The sequence below is a fragment of the Mercenaria mercenaria genome, chromosome 15, assembly GCF_021730395.1.
Source record: "Mercenaria mercenaria strain notata chromosome 15, MADL_Memer_1, whole genome shotgun sequence".
NCBI lineage: Eukaryota > Metazoa > Mollusca > Bivalvia > Venerida > Veneridae > Mercenaria > Mercenaria mercenaria.
This window is the reverse complement of record NC_069375.1, coordinates 42,234,846-42,250,985: the sequence shown is the minus strand read 5'-3', so window position 1 is coordinate 42,250,985 and position 16,140 is coordinate 42,234,846. Positions and strand designations below refer to the sequence as shown.

Here is a 16,140-nt window from a genome sequence, read left to right as displayed (position 1 = left end):
GATTACCCTAGGTCATTTTTCCTTTTTGTTGGGTTTAACGTTACACCGACTAAATTATAGGATATATGGTCACTTTCCAGCTCTTGATGGTGGAGGAAGACCCCTGGTGCCCTTCCGTGCACTAGTTCATAACAGGCGGTCACCTGAATAGAACCACAGACCTTTCTTAAGCCCGCCGGATGGCTTCCTCGCATAAAGAATTTAACTACACTAGATCAGATGAAGTAAAAAAAAGTCGTCATATGATAGTAAATACGCAGGGGAAAAGTTTGCCCTTTTGTGAAATCGTACAATGTCATTATAATTTCTGCATAATTTATAAGGTTTCAAACTCTGTCTATCGGTTACAGACAAAATATATTGTCTTTACTGTTCAAGAAAAAATAACATGAAATTGGACTTTAGCTCGATCTACACACCAAAATTCTCCTCTACTGGACTAAAACATATAGGGGGCGTTATTAAACGTTATCAATTTGGCAAATTTTATAGTGTCCTTAAAAACACTATTTGATCTGCTTCAAACAATTCGGCCAAACTAAGTTTTAAAATATGAAATCTATAATTATTGTGCTCGTTGTCTTTCCAACAAAACGTGTCCTGACTTTAAAAGGCAACATTTATAATTTCCCTTCAACAAGCAGACTTAAGAAGTAAGACGGAGGTCTGTAAGGACATCCCTGACTTGATCAAGTTATTCAGTTCATCAGATGGGCAGTGGGCAGTTTGATTGCTGAAGGTCAGGTAGCAGGTTAATCACACACGAATCTGAAACCAGAAACGGAATCGTCAACTATGACTGTCCAGAGGTAAAACGTTTGCACTATAATCCCGAGTATTATTCTGTCAGACATCCAAGCGATGGAAAATATATCACTGGCAATTTCAATTTATAAAAGTTGTGTATAAATGCTGGTGAAATATTTCAATAGAATTTCGTAAAATACCAGTGACAGAATTTGTTCGGTTAGGACTGTCGCAAACGTCTACTGAAAAAAAATCTGTATTTTACTGATACATAGAATGTCTATCTCATGTATCATTTACGAGTTTTGAATAAAAAAGGTGTCCAAATTACCTGTAATTCTAAGATATAAATCTGTCATACAGTAGACAGAAATCCGGAGGTCTACATACAAACATTGTAAGCAATGGTTTAGAATTATCATAATTTACCTGAAAACAGATTGATTCAATCTCGATGTTCTAGATCAGCACGACGTATATATGGTACTTTATTGGCTATATATATTATTCTAACACGACCAACGAATACCCTACATACATGTCTCGGGTTATCTTGCAATTAACCACTCGCGCGCAATGACGTCATCCGATCCAGGTGCGTAGCACGGTCGTAAAAAGTAGTTACCATTTTTCTAACACTGTTGATACTAGTATGTCGTGTTAGAATCGAAATAACAAGTTCCAAAGTGTGATTTATCGTAGAATAACCTGAGTTTTTCGTTCTTATGCGAAACAATATATCACTCAGGCCTACGGCCATCGTTATATTCTTACGCATAAGAACTCAAAACACGGGTTATTCTACGATAAACCACGTTTGGGAACTTATTATTTCTTAAGCATACATTCACCCTTGGACACCTTGAACACAACCAAGCAAAACAATAGCAGACTCCTGTCTTTCCTTTTACAAGTATTATTACTTATTTTGAGATAGCTGTCATTTATCTCTGGTGTCTGAAAGGTCTCACATAAGCTCAAAACGTCTGTGCACTTATTTGAACCTAAATGACATCTTATCTGATCAAGTTTATTAAGGACATATCTAAGATTTAAATTGGCAATATGTAGCCCTCGTTTATTATAAATTATAAAAAGAATGAAATATCTAGACTTGAAGCTGAACTGTATGCATTGATTATTTTAAACAATATTTGAGCAATGTTATGTCTCATTATATAAAACTTACAAGTGCTCAAATATGGTTGAAAATAATAAATGAGCCGCGCCATGAGAAAACCAACATAGTGGGTTTGTGACATTATTCGCATCCGCGCAGTCTGGTCAGGATCCATGCTGTTCGCTAACAGTTTCTCCAATTCCAATAGTCTTTAAAAGCGAACAGCATGGATCCTGACCAAACTGCGCGGATGCGTAGGCTGGTCTGGATCCATGCTGGTCGCAAACCCACTATGTTGGTTTTCTCATGGCACGGCTAAAATATTGATCAATTTATTGATACTTTACTTTCATGCTATGTTTCTCTTTTCTTTAGCTAACAGTTGTTACTATATGATAAAAGCTAACAAAATTTCAAATGCGTACGACACAGATTGTAAATGATATATCGTGTTTCGTATAAGATTACACAAATACGAATGCTCTAACAAAAAGTCATATAGTTCGTATTTATTATAATTTCCATTTGAACAAACTTCTGAAGATTTCAAAATTACTGACTGTACCGTCTACACATACTTTACGAAGATTTCATGGTAGCCATCGGGCTTTGAATGATTATAGTTTTTAAACTGACAGATATAATACATTAATTAACGACTGTGACCAAATACGACAGATATTGAATTACCTTTAAAAGCTTTAAGAATTCTGACACGGGGATATTTTTCCTATTTGCGGATCTTTGTATCCTACATTTATAACGATAGGAAATCGCGTGCAAATGTTCAAGATCATAGAAAAATTAGTACATTTAAGTTGCAAATTAAAACAACAACAACAACACAAAACGACAAAAGCATTAGCAATGGTTCTATCATGTACCCTAAAATCTGCGGCGATTTTAAAGGTCTACAAGGTATTGCCAGATATCAAATTCAGTCTTGTCATGTTTTAATTCCGGCCGCAGGTCGGTATTGGCTTCACCTCTACTTCCTGTAAATATCTGGGGAGAAGGTCATTTAACAGCTGAATAAAACTGTATTTAGATCGGAGGGTGAAACATTCCACAGGTTTTCGAATGAAATAGATAATATTTTCTTAAGGGGTGTGCAGGTGCTCTGAACTGTATTGTTAGACAGTATAATCGGTTGCAAGACTCCTTGTGGAAATAGCTTACGTCATAAACCTGAATACCCTCGGTAGTGAAACTGCGAAAGAGTTCGACTACAAACCTGCCAACTCTGCCACTCTGATACGGAGTGATCTCCCGTAAACGATTTACTGTCAACTCGTCCCCAGTCAACTCGTACCCATTTTGGTCATTTCGTATCCCTCACTTTTCGCACCCCCCCCCTTTTTTTAGTCTTAATTTTTTGTCAAAGTTTCCTAGATTATGATTAATATAATTATGATGTAAAATGTGTGTTCTGTAAAATATGTTCTACATAAAAACATAAAAACTTTACATTAAAAACTACATTTTGTTTTGCTTTTTAAATACCCGATCGTATGTTAAAGTGCATAGTGCATGCACGTTTCGTAATTGACTAATGCGGCCGTGTATCTTTTTTAAAGATACTTTTTGTCTACAACGATACTCTTGAATCGGGTTACAGTAAACCTGTCAAATTAGACGAAAACAATAAATACTAAATGAAAGAGAAAAAACACACCAACATTGCATTAGTTAACCTAATTAAAGTACACTTACATCAGCGAATGCTGGATGCAATGCCTTTAAAGAATTCCCAAAATTGATTTATACTGACTCATACTTGAAGGCACATTGCACCGCCCCTAACATTTGGTGCGATTTTCCCAATTTAAACCGCAAGTGTAAAATCTAAGCAGAAAGATTGAGATTTTCGGCGCACAATGAGTTATTATAATATAATGGGAATTGTAATTAGTAGCTTAGATTAGTTCTTTTCTTGCTGGAAATTTCCCCTATAAAATGAATTCTTGTGATCTTCAATCCGTCATATCTGGTTGTTTCAGTATTATTTTCGTTACTTTGCCCGGGTTACTTACCACTATTTAGTATCATTATTTACCATGTATATAACATGAACTGTCTTTAAAAAGATAGTCGGCGCATTTGAGATCGATACATAAAGCACGAAATTCTTTGTACCTCCATGATAAAAAGTTATGATGTTGAGCAAACAACTTTATTTACCAATATAAACTGAGCTTATATATCAGTTGCATTCGTCAATGTACACGTTTTCTAAACTCAACGTATATCAACCCCTGATATTTCTTCCAGAGGTGTATCAAAAAAAAATTTGGTATGCACAAAATATTTTTACATGAAAAGGTTCTACAACATGTACCTTCATAGAAACTGGATGATGCAACTTTGTCATCATTGAGCATTTTGAAATATTATTCAAGATGGCCACCAAGATGGCCACCAAAAGTGCAAAGAAATCATATCTCCTAAATTACAGGGGATTAAGACAGGATTCTGTATGTATATATTATTTTTATTGCTGGAGGTAACGTGATAAATACCAAATGTATATTTCAAAGAAGAAATTCATTTGAAAAATCCAAAATGGCTGTCAAAATGTCCGCCAAAGTGGAAAATCAATATATATTGCATTAAATACTCTAAATGTGCAATTTTTTTCCTGTCGTATATGGGTATTTCTAATAATTAAAATGTTCTAATCAACCAAGTACCCGATGATTTTGGACAGACCGGTCTAGTTTCCTCAACTGCTGTCTTTTATTTAGCAAGAAATTGTGGGATATGTGCAATATTTTAACTGACACTATCGGTATTCCGTATTTTGCCGTTGTAAACTTCAGTTAAGATATCGGACTAGAAACAGCAGAGGTGTTACTGCTCTCGATTTAGCAAAATGACATACTGCATTTGGTCAAGTTGATCGTTTGATAGGTGGATCAATGCTAAAAAATAGTGTTAAGTGTCCTTGTTTCTGACGACAGAAAATCACTTACAATTGCTGGTTTGTTGTGACCTTCATCTTTAATGTTAATCCTACAAATAGCTTTACAGATCTATAACACTATAGGACAAACAAGAACCGATTTAGGGCCATCATTACCTTCTTGTTTCTATTCTTTTAACCAACAGTTCTGTTGATCATATTTGTGTCAGCTTGACATTGACATAGACCCATCTGTTTAGTCCATTCTTTCGATTTTGTCCGACTTGAAACTTCAAGATGCACCGAGGAATCAGATATTCATGAAAGTGTGACACATTACTCACACGACGTTTCAACTCTTCAGAATAATTAAATAAATTATATAATTCCTTTGTGTTTTGCTTTCAAATACATCTATTTGGACCAGTACATACAGAATGGCATTTTACTTAATACATAAACACTGCTGGCACTTGCATTTTCTTTTACTTACATTTACTATTGCAAAAGTTACTATTATATAAATGTGTACGGTCGTACATTCCATTTTTTTTTCAAGAGACATTCAACTTTACGGCCCGATTACCTGAAACTGCTGTTCCGGCTAAGGAAACAACTTACATGTGCATAACTTTCGAATTTCCAAGTGTTGAAAGTCACGTGGTAGCATTTCAACCTATTATTGACAACGAATACGTGATGCATCATATAGTTGTATTCAGCTGCAAAGGTAACATTAAGATTTTATAACTGCGATGTATGATGAAATCATACTGAGTGTATGAGATAATAATGACTTTGTGTTTTAATTTTTTTAAAAAAAGCTATTGCATTACTTTCACAGTAATTTGACAACTTAGAACATAATTGCTCAGTGAGTTCTAGATAATTTATTGACGAAAACATTCATACAGTTTGTAAAATATGCAGAAAAGCGACCCACCGCTTTTGTCTGTTGAGAAATACACTATGTCTTACTTGTACCATATACTCAAAATATAAACTAAGAGTCAATATTGATTTATGAATTTCACTTGTATTAAATCAAATTATTTTGGACGTCTGACATGTCGTCCTTTTAAATTAATTGATTCTCTCAGAATCTCATTTTACCTTATATCTTTATGAAATATTTGAATATCATTAAGTAATGTTTTTTTTTCTACTATAAAGATGATGATGATGATGATGACGATGATAATACCATTTTGCGTTTTACGCAAACCTAAGTAGGTGTTGTGTCGTCTTAGTTTTGCCTGTGCTATTAACTTCAGGTGTAGCCTAGCCAATTTAAAATCTTTATTATACCGCCTTTTTAATTCAGACGATACCACGATTGATAACACTGCATACGTTTGTGGAATGACACCTGGTCAAGGATGCATGGATATGATAGCAACATGGTCGTTTGGAATGGATGGGCAATGTTTACACAAAGACAGCGGAATTCTCATTGGAGGAACTAAAGGAATCAAGAAAGTTGCAATACAGGTATAATTTCCTTACATGCGTATAACCGCCAACGACGGACGGAAAACGTTTCCAATGTAAGCAACTACGTAACGTAAACTGAAATAAAACACGTCACGTATCAGGTAGTTATTTTTTTTCTTTATTTCAGTACCATTGGGATAACCCTGAAAATAGAGCTAAAGAAACTGACTCCTCCGGCTTTGTTTTCTACTTAACTCCAAAACTCAGCCCCTACAACTCTGGTATTTTAACAATTGGACAAATGTTCCTGGATATCCCACCTGGACAAGAAAGCCACAGAGCTGTAGGCGTATGTTCTTCAGACTGTACCCCGTTCATTCTCACTGACAGTATAACTGTTACATCTGTGTTTAATCATATGCATTATCTGGGTAAGTATTTACACTTAACAACAAAATTAATGGTTAAGATATATCAAAGGTCTCATTAGCAACAAAATTAAGGGTTAAGATATATCAAAGGTCGCATTAACAACAAAAGTAAAGGTTAAGATATATCAAAGGTCTCATTAACAGCAAAATTAAGGGTTAAGATATATCAAAGGTCTCATTAACAACAAAATTAAGGGTAAAGATATATCAAAAGTCTCATTAACAAGAAAATTAAGGGTTAAGATATATCAAGGGTATCATTAAAAACAAAATTAGGGGTTAAGATATATCAATGGTCTCATCAATTCAACTACTAAATTTGAATGTTACATATTGCGAAAGAGTATCGGATCTTGGTCGAAACAAATATTATAAGCTTGTTACGGAAACCTGTATTTGTTTCAACTGAAGCTAAATTAGAAAAATACATAGTGAATTATAAGCCCCTTCCAAATGATTCTTAAGCATATAGAAGGATTGACCCTCGTTTTCTAATAGACTTTTCATGAACGGCTGAACGACTGACTTGCGATTGGTCTTATTTTGTAACTCAATTAATGCATAAATAATGGTAGGTAGTTTGTTCAATTCTTTGAAATATTGCTCTCGAAAGAACGTGCATAGTGAAACAAGTGCTTGGAGGCTCAAAGCTCCGGTTTCTGACATTGTCTGCGGTATGTATCAATTGAGAGGGGATCATATGACATTACATGTTTTTATTTTCGTTTGAGTTTGGGATGAAAACATGTGTTTTTATCTGTCTGTCATACTTTATCATCCTGGATCCGATACTCGTGCCTTTGTGTGAAATTTATAAATTGAAGCTGTAGTTGAATTAAATACTTACCAGTTTTAATATTTAGAAATAATTCAGTACTTCATTTGAGCCGTTCAGTTTGTATCATGTATACATAATATATGCAAATGCTTAAAGTGGCAATCTTCTGAATTTGTTATAGTCAGCACAGATATTGATGTATTAAAATATGAAAGATACAATATAAATTGGAAATGCCTATATGTATTGACTCTACATACACTCTAATGTAGATATTCCTCTTACTGAAATACATGTTTTTCATATTTTTATATAAATTAAATTTATTATTATTGGATACAGTATTACATCAACAACAGCAACAAACAATTTTTTTTAATTTGTTGACAGGTCGTTCTCAAATGACGGAATTAAGAAGGGACGGTGTGTTTGTTACTGACCTCGGAAACGACACACATTATAGTTACGACTAACCTGTGCTGCACATGTATGACGTATTTTATAATCGCTATCTTAGATATATATGTAGTTAAGTGCATCAAAGTACACAGTCTGAAAAAAAATAATCAAAGTATCATTTTCTGAAAAAGTGTTATTTGAGCTGAAAAAAAATGATCCTGGGTGAAAAATTTGGGAAAAATGGAGATGACTCCGTTAAGACTTTATTGTAAGTTTAGGTGACTACCCAGCCAGCATTCTATATCGGCCCGATATCAAACCGACGTCGTTGTCTATAACGGCCCGATATCTGCTTCAATTTCGGCTGCAAATAGGAATGATGTCTGTCCGACCTCCGGTGACGGTATCGGGCCAACATCATAATGACATTGGTCCGATATTGGCAAACGATATATGGCCAGTTTCAAAATGATATCAGCCCGATATTGACAGATCATATCGTGGTCGCGAAATAATGTGACAAACAGTGCTTTATCAAAGTTTTTAAAATATACACTTTATAAATTCTTAGAGTAATTTACTTGAGAACTGATGTATCTCGCATCATGTGTATGATGCTTGTTTGATTTTTGATTGTAATAATATTTTTCACAATTATATACTGCATGTTTTATACAGTTACGTAAGCTTTCTGTATAATCTTAACACTATTAAAATTGTTCAATTAGAATTTTTAACATATTTATATTTTCATTTTTTTGTAAATATAAATATTTCTATGGCGGCATTTTACATAAAAATAAAAATGCATCTTAATAATTACCTCCCTTTATTACATATAAAAAATTGATAAATGCCGTCAACAAATTTTGTTTGGAAACTAGTTTGATTAGTTCTGACAAACATCATATTTGCTTCATAGATTAGCACATATAAACAATTAGATTACTTTTTCACGTTTATCAATAATATTTTGAAAAATATAGTTATATTAGAGAATCCAATATCGGCCCGATGTCAATCGGACGTACGAAATAGTTACACTGATTGATGTCGATCTACCGATTTCAATATTTTGCGGCACTACAACAACCCGACATCGGCCCTACATCGGCACATTTTGCTGACATTCCGACATTATACCTTTATCGGGCCGATATAGTCATGCTGGCTGGCTATTGACCTACCACCTCATGCAAACCATGCGCTTTTTACTTCTAGGCATGAAAAAAAGCATGCATAATTACTACAATGATCAGCAGTCTGAAATTTAAAAATAAAACTAAATATCAAATAAGTCAATGCCCTGGGGACAGTGTGACATTTATTGTGGTCAATATTGTCAACAAACCGGCGATTTATTTTGAAAAAGCCAAAACCCACAGAATTTCAAAAGGTAAAACATGTTGAAAACGCTACTGCTGGAAATGGATCAATCTCTGCTACCCATATGTATGCGTCGCAGTGTGGGGAAAAATAAATAGAAAGATGAGAAAATCAAAGAAAACAATTTCAGGACTATTAGATGCATGACTGTGTTATCATTTAACCTTTCCATTGGATTGATATAACAAAGATAGGATTAGGATTGACAATCGGTGTTCACTCAACAATTTCACTCTATAAACAGATTGTTTCCTTTGTGTAAAGAGCGTTTAGGGTAAGTCTTTACGCTACAGAGTATTTTCAGTTAAGTCATGCCTGTTCAAGATTTGAAAAAGGGGTAGATATATATCCTGGCGACGAGCTTCGGACCATGTGTGTCTTCGACTCGACATCAAGGGAAACAACTACAAATTACGGATATGAAACAAGAGATGAAATGTGTTTTTCAATCTTCAGCTATTTCCCCGTCGAAAATGTCAAATACGGTAAGGGAATTTAGAATTGTATTTTTAGAGAAACTTTCCTAGGAACTTCATTTCTTTCGTATTGTTTCATTTTATGAAACATTGTTCGAAAGCATTTTGTGTTGGAATGATTTACTGATTAGGGTTTAAAGGTATATTCGAGCTAAATTTCATATTTGACCTTTACCATGCTGGACATGAATGATTCTGCCTTTAGGATCAGTGTAGATCATGATCAGCCTGCACATCCGTGCAGTCTCATCATGATTTGCACTGTTTGCCATTTAGTCAGTATCTTTTTGGTAAGCATCCCTTTTAACAGTTAACGGTGCTGTTCAAATTGAAAGATGGACGAGTTCATTTTAGAAATTTAGCATGGTAATTATTTCATATAGTTTATGTAAACATAAAATTAACAGGTCTATATGTATTGATAGTATTAGGTTTAAAACAATACACACTGTATACATATGTAGATAAACACAGTATATGAATGTGTACTACCACTAAAGAAACTGGCTGTTGTTTTGTTTTTTTTGTTTTTTGACAATCAACTGTTACCGCATGACATTTAATTTTAAATAAAACTCTATATGCTATGGTGGCATATTTCTGCATACGATAACCAGATAAGTTTCGCAAAAATGTATCGAGTTTTCACGAAAAATGGAACTTTTTTCGCGAAAACATAAAAGCTTTTCACGAAAAGAACTGCAAATATTAAATGGAAAAAGATTGCGTTAGTGCCCACTACTGCATAGGAAAACCAGATAAGTTTCGCGAAAATGGACTAAACTTTCATGAAAAACGATTAAGTTTTCGTGAAAATAAAATGTTTTCGCGAAATAATATTTTATTTTCACGAAAACTTTACCGTTTTTCATGAAAATTTGGTCCATTTTCGCGAAACTTATCTGGTTTTCTTATGCAGAAGTGGGCACTAACACAAATTTATCCACTTAATATTTGCAGTTCCTTTCGAGAAAAGCTTTTATGTTTTCGCGAAAAGCTTATATGTTTTCGCGAAATTATTTATGTTTTTCTTGAAAACTCAATACATTTTCGCGAAACTTATCTGGTTTTCGTATGCAGAAATATGCCACCATAATATGCAAACTGAATTTCTATATTAAGTTAAGTTAAATACATTTGATCAGGATTTTATAATTTTTAAAGTATATATCTAAAGATAAAATATTTGAGTGAAAGATGGCCATTGGATGTCTTTAAACGTGATATGAATTTTAGATATTGATCTGTACTAGTAGGATTTAAGGTAACGGACCCGTAATGACACTCAGCAATTTGCGTGTGATTACAATTTTTGTTAAGCAATTCGGCATTTTTCAAACGGAGTTAAACGTAATGGAAACATAATTTTCCGTAAAAACCGGAACATGACAAACGGGGAAAAGGTAATTTGCCGACTGGCATTAAAGGTCCATTAACTTAATTGACATTCAACGAAAGTGATATTATATCTTCCAGTAATATAACTTTGTAATAGGGTGTAAATTGTAACAAACACACGGTAACAGTCATTCCAGATATTAATGTTACAGTATCTTTTTCTACTTCTTTTTGAACAAATAAAAAAAACTTGATAAATCGTTCTCTGTATTTTATAACTTGACTAGGTTGCACTTCATGGAAACGCATCGGCACATGTGATTGGCAAGGAACTGGTAAAGTTAAAGGATGCGATTTGACGTCCTTGCGACTGGAGTGAGACATTTTCTGTGAATTTCAATGTACACTTTTCTTCCATTTTTAGACAAATTGGGTTCTGTAATGGTGTCAGTCAATATATCAAAAACTGGACATGTCTAACAGATTGCAACGCCGATAAAATAATAGATCATCAGTATTTCAGCTGATATAACAGTCAGCTATATATCCTCAACTTCCTTTCAAGTTTTGACTACAGGGACATGATTTACGAAATATGAAGGTTGTTCTGCCTAATCGTATGCTACTCATTATAGGAATATTTCTTTACTGCATTACTGTACAAAATTCTCAGAGTTACCACATTACTGCATAAGAATCTCATAATGGCCACATTACTGTATAAAACTCTCATAGCCACGTAGTTTTCGCTGAAAAGTTTAACACAGTAGATTTGGCTGGGTGCTCCACTAAAAAAGAAAATACAGTAACTAAATTTGACACTGTTTACGATCACAGAACATACCAAGTAGGTAATATAGCAAGGTAACATTAAATTATATAACTATTTACTATTTCAGGAATCCGGAGATGCAGCAGCTCATATCAAATGTTACCAGTAGGTGTGTGCTGGGGTTTTGTAAAGCTGGATGCTTACTATATGTGCGTGACTTGAAGAAGATGCCATGTTTCATGGGAGACGTAGATATATACGTAAGACATCATATCTTGACAGGCGACCCAGAAGGTGCTGCATCCAAACTCTTAAGTAGCTTTTATGCTGCCTTTTACTCATGCGACAGAGAATTGCTGAACGATGAGATCAAGGAACTGGAAACTGCATTTTGTTTGGAAATGAAAGAGGCCGATGAGAGATGTAGTGCTGAAAAGGCTTTAGCGATAGAAAACTGCTGTGAAGAAAATATGTGCGACGAAGAGTGCAAGGTTAATTCCGTTAGAATGATAATATCTAATGCTTACATACTTGTCTTTGTCGCACTGCATTTGTTCTTTTGACTATCATTTTCAACCAGCATTTATATTCCCACCACACCATTATTTCACAGCACATTGATAAATAACAGTTTAATAACACAATCATATGTAATTCATTATCATACAGTGACTGCCGTTGTAGATTTGTTATAGTCGCTGGCCAGTACCGGTGTTGTTTTGAATGATGGACTAAAGGATACACCTTTGAGTTGGATTGAATCATACCTAAGTCAGAGAACAATGCAGGTTGTAGTGAATCATAAATTTTACAGAGTAGTCAATCTTCCGTATGGGGTTCCTCAGGGGTCCTGCGCTGGTCCAGTTATTTTTACAATGTATATTGTTGCGCTAAACAAGGTAGTGCGTAATTACCCTGTTAAAGTGTATGGATATGCAGATGATCACAAGCTTGCTATAAGGGGTCTGTGCTGGAGATGTTGGCAGCGAGAGCTCTATATTAAACAATCTAAATTAGTGTCTTCAGGATGTTATAATCTGAATGAAAAATCATAAAATGAATATGAACAATTCTAAAACAGAAGTTATAGTCCATGAAACAAAAAATCATCTTTCAAAGCCAAATATCTCATCTGTTGAGGTTGGTGGAGTTCTGGTAAAATGTGTTGATCATGTAAGAGATTTGGGTGTTCGGGCTGAAAATGACTTAAACTCTGATCGTCACATTAGAAATAAATGCCAAATTGCCAGTAACCAATTGAATGGTATTAGAGGCCATTTAACAAAGAAAAATACAGAAACTTTGGTACATGGATTGATGCACTCACACCAAGATTTTTGTAACGGTCTGTTTACGGCCATTCCAGAATATTAGTTAGACAGATTGCAGAAAGTACAAAATCATGCGGCAAGAATAGTAATGCAAACTCAGTATTATGAAAATATTACACCGGTTCTCAAAGCTTTGCACTGGCTTCCTGTACGAGCAAGAATGATGTTTAATGTTCTTGTGCTTCTTTTTACATGTGTTGTGGGAACTGCCCCAATTTATCTGCAAATATGATTAAAAATTTTCAGTGTGGATATGGTTTAAGATCTAAAAATAAATCATCATAAATATCAAAACCCAGAACAAAAACTTGTTTAGCAGATAGATCATTTGAAAGGACCAAAATGGTAGAATGAGCTACCCGACAAACTTTGACAAATTAGAGAGGAAGATTAATTTAGACATTGTCTTAAGACACATTTGTTCTCAAAGTTTTATTACACTTAAATTATCACTTGGATTGATGCACATATGATCAGACTTTATAATGCGCATTAGAAGCTTATTCTAGGCATAGTTCACGCTATATAAGTGTTATTTGTACTGTATTGTATTGTATTGTATTGTATTGTAATATATTGTAATGTATTGTATTGTATTGTATTGTAATGTTACAGTATTGAATTGTATTGTACTGTATTGTATATTTCCAATATGATTGTTTCAAATCTAAGTGCACGCGCTAATGGTATCATCGTGTCTTAAAGTTATTTTTAGTTTCAACGTCTTTATATGAAATTCTAATGCGAATACGAATTTTGTCTTAATTAAGGAAAGAAGTCAGTCGTAGTCATAGATGTAAAGTATAAAACGTCAATTTTAATATCAAAGACAACTAAAAAGACCGCAAAGGTTTTATTCGAATACTTCTGTTGGTTGCTTAAGCGAATAAACATGCAACATTTAACAAACAAAGTACATGTAGACTTTTCAGGGGTTATTTCGTCAGTGTGAAATGATCGCTTAGTGCACCATTGTACTAACTATGTATGTACATCTCTTCATCTCCTAATATTAAAAAGATATTTGATACCTAAAAAACTGACCATCTAAAATATCTAAAGCAAAATGGACAACTCCTGAATTGGAAGTTTTCCAATGATTTTGAGATTTTACCAATGATAATCCCACAGGTAAATGAATTCAATAGAATACCATACAGGTTTATTCTACTTTCAGCACCTTGAAAGAGACTGTAATCAAATTTCTTTTATCGTTTAGTAAATCTTTGTACAAAATCTAAGTGAAATGAGATTATATGCTGTTTATCATGAACTTACCAAAACAATAGATTCTACCAAAATTTCGTAATGTAAACAAACCCGTGCAACATTTTACCATCAATTTTTAATCATGAATGCACTTAAAGCGGGTGATATTGTTATAATTGATTGCTAGATATAATCCTAAATGTGAGGCGTCCACAGAAAAAAATCTTTTTCGAAGTTACGTGAACTGTTATTAACTTTATGTAGGCTGTAAGCGGCTGTGGATTTCTAAAGTTATTCGCTTTTATTGTTTGCAACAATAACGGGATCTTTACGGTGGCACAGATGGTCCGAGAGCTCACGGGCTTTTATTGCAACAATTGAGGCCAAAAGAAGTTTATATCTTTTAAGAAACAATTTTTCGCATCCTCCATAAAAACCCATTTCTTAAATGTCAAAACCGTGCCTATCTATATTCTGCTCACTTATGTTTGTGACAGGGGAAACTCACTTGTAAAAATATTAGGGGGAAAGGTAACGTTTACGCTTACCAGATGTTTTAATGTTTACTTACAGTAACTGTCTGATTGTCAGTAAATGTATATATGTCAAACAATGACAGCAATAAGAAATTCATAAAAAACAAATGAAGAGCAAATTGGATATTCAAGGTAAAATGTCAAGTTTATGTAAAAATCACAAAAATGGCATATTTGAAATTTATTTTTATTCTTAACAAATAGATTGTTATCATAAGTCACTAATCTTTATTTATGTAATGTGTATATATCAGCAAAAGTCAGAAATGCAAATTTCATCGCAAAAAGTCAAGGTCAACCCTAATAATTGAAAGTCAAAGTTCATTTTCATGCAAAAGTGTAAAAATTGTTAACCATAACTTTCCCTAATCTGTTTATTATGTCTTCACATCATAAGACACTGAAGTTGATTATAATATCAAAGGTCAAAGGTAAAATTTATGTGAACAAATGCATGAATAGCTTCCTGTTTGAAATATAACAGATATTTTTAATCATTATTAGTAACTGCTTGTGATTTATTTTAATGTATATGTGTCCCGAAATGTCAATAATGAAGATATCGTCTGAAATCAGACAAGTTCAAATATGAGACATTAAGGGTCAAAGGTCATTTTCAAGTAAAAAAATGAAAAAATTAACTCTTTAATTTTTCTATTTGTTCATAATATCTTATCGATATTGGTCAATGCTATCGGTTCATTTTAATGTATAAATGTTAGGCAATGTATGGTATGCACATATAATTTCAAAACATTTAAGGTCAACCATAATATATGAGGTCAAATGTAAATAAAAAGAGTAAAATGTTGCAATAATATCACCTATTTGTAATAATTTTTATTGTTTAAAAGTATTTTATTTGTCATTTTAGTAACTAATCTTTGTTCATTTTACTGTATATATGTCAGACGATGTCTTGGAAAAGAAATTAAGTCAAGGTCAAACCTGGTACTAAAGGTCAGAGGTCATTTTTGTGTAAAAATCAAAATGTAGCATACTTACTCATTACATTGTTAAAAAGTAGTTTGTTGTTATAATTCAGTGTTAGTAATTTATTTTAATGTATACATGTCAAGCTAGGTCAGCAATGTGGGTCTTATCCCAATAAGTCAAAGTCAAACCTCTTATCAAATGTCAAGAACAAATTTGTGTGAAAATTTGCAAAAACAGCATTTTTTGCAATGATTTTTTCTTTATTACTTTAGGGTATTATTGTCAAAACTAGTAACTGATTTTTCAAAGTACATGAAGAATTAGTCAAGGTCAAATCTGACATTA

The 16,140-nt window shown here is 33.5% G+C and overlaps 1 long non-coding RNA gene across 1 annotated transcript; it reads left to right on the top strand.

Annotated features, from left to right (window-relative positions):
* The first annotated feature begins 5,346 nt into the window (after positions 1-5,346).
* LOC123557154 (uncharacterized) lies at positions 5,347-13,575 on the top strand. The gene is made up of 7 exons (XR_008367247.1): positions 5,347-5,499; positions 6,094-6,260; positions 6,391-6,634; positions 7,803-7,899; positions 9,522-9,682; positions 11,299-11,386; positions 11,911-13,575. It is a non-coding gene; the product is annotated as an uncharacterized LOC123557154 (long non-coding RNA).
* Positions 13,576-16,140: the final 2,565 nt, after the last annotated feature.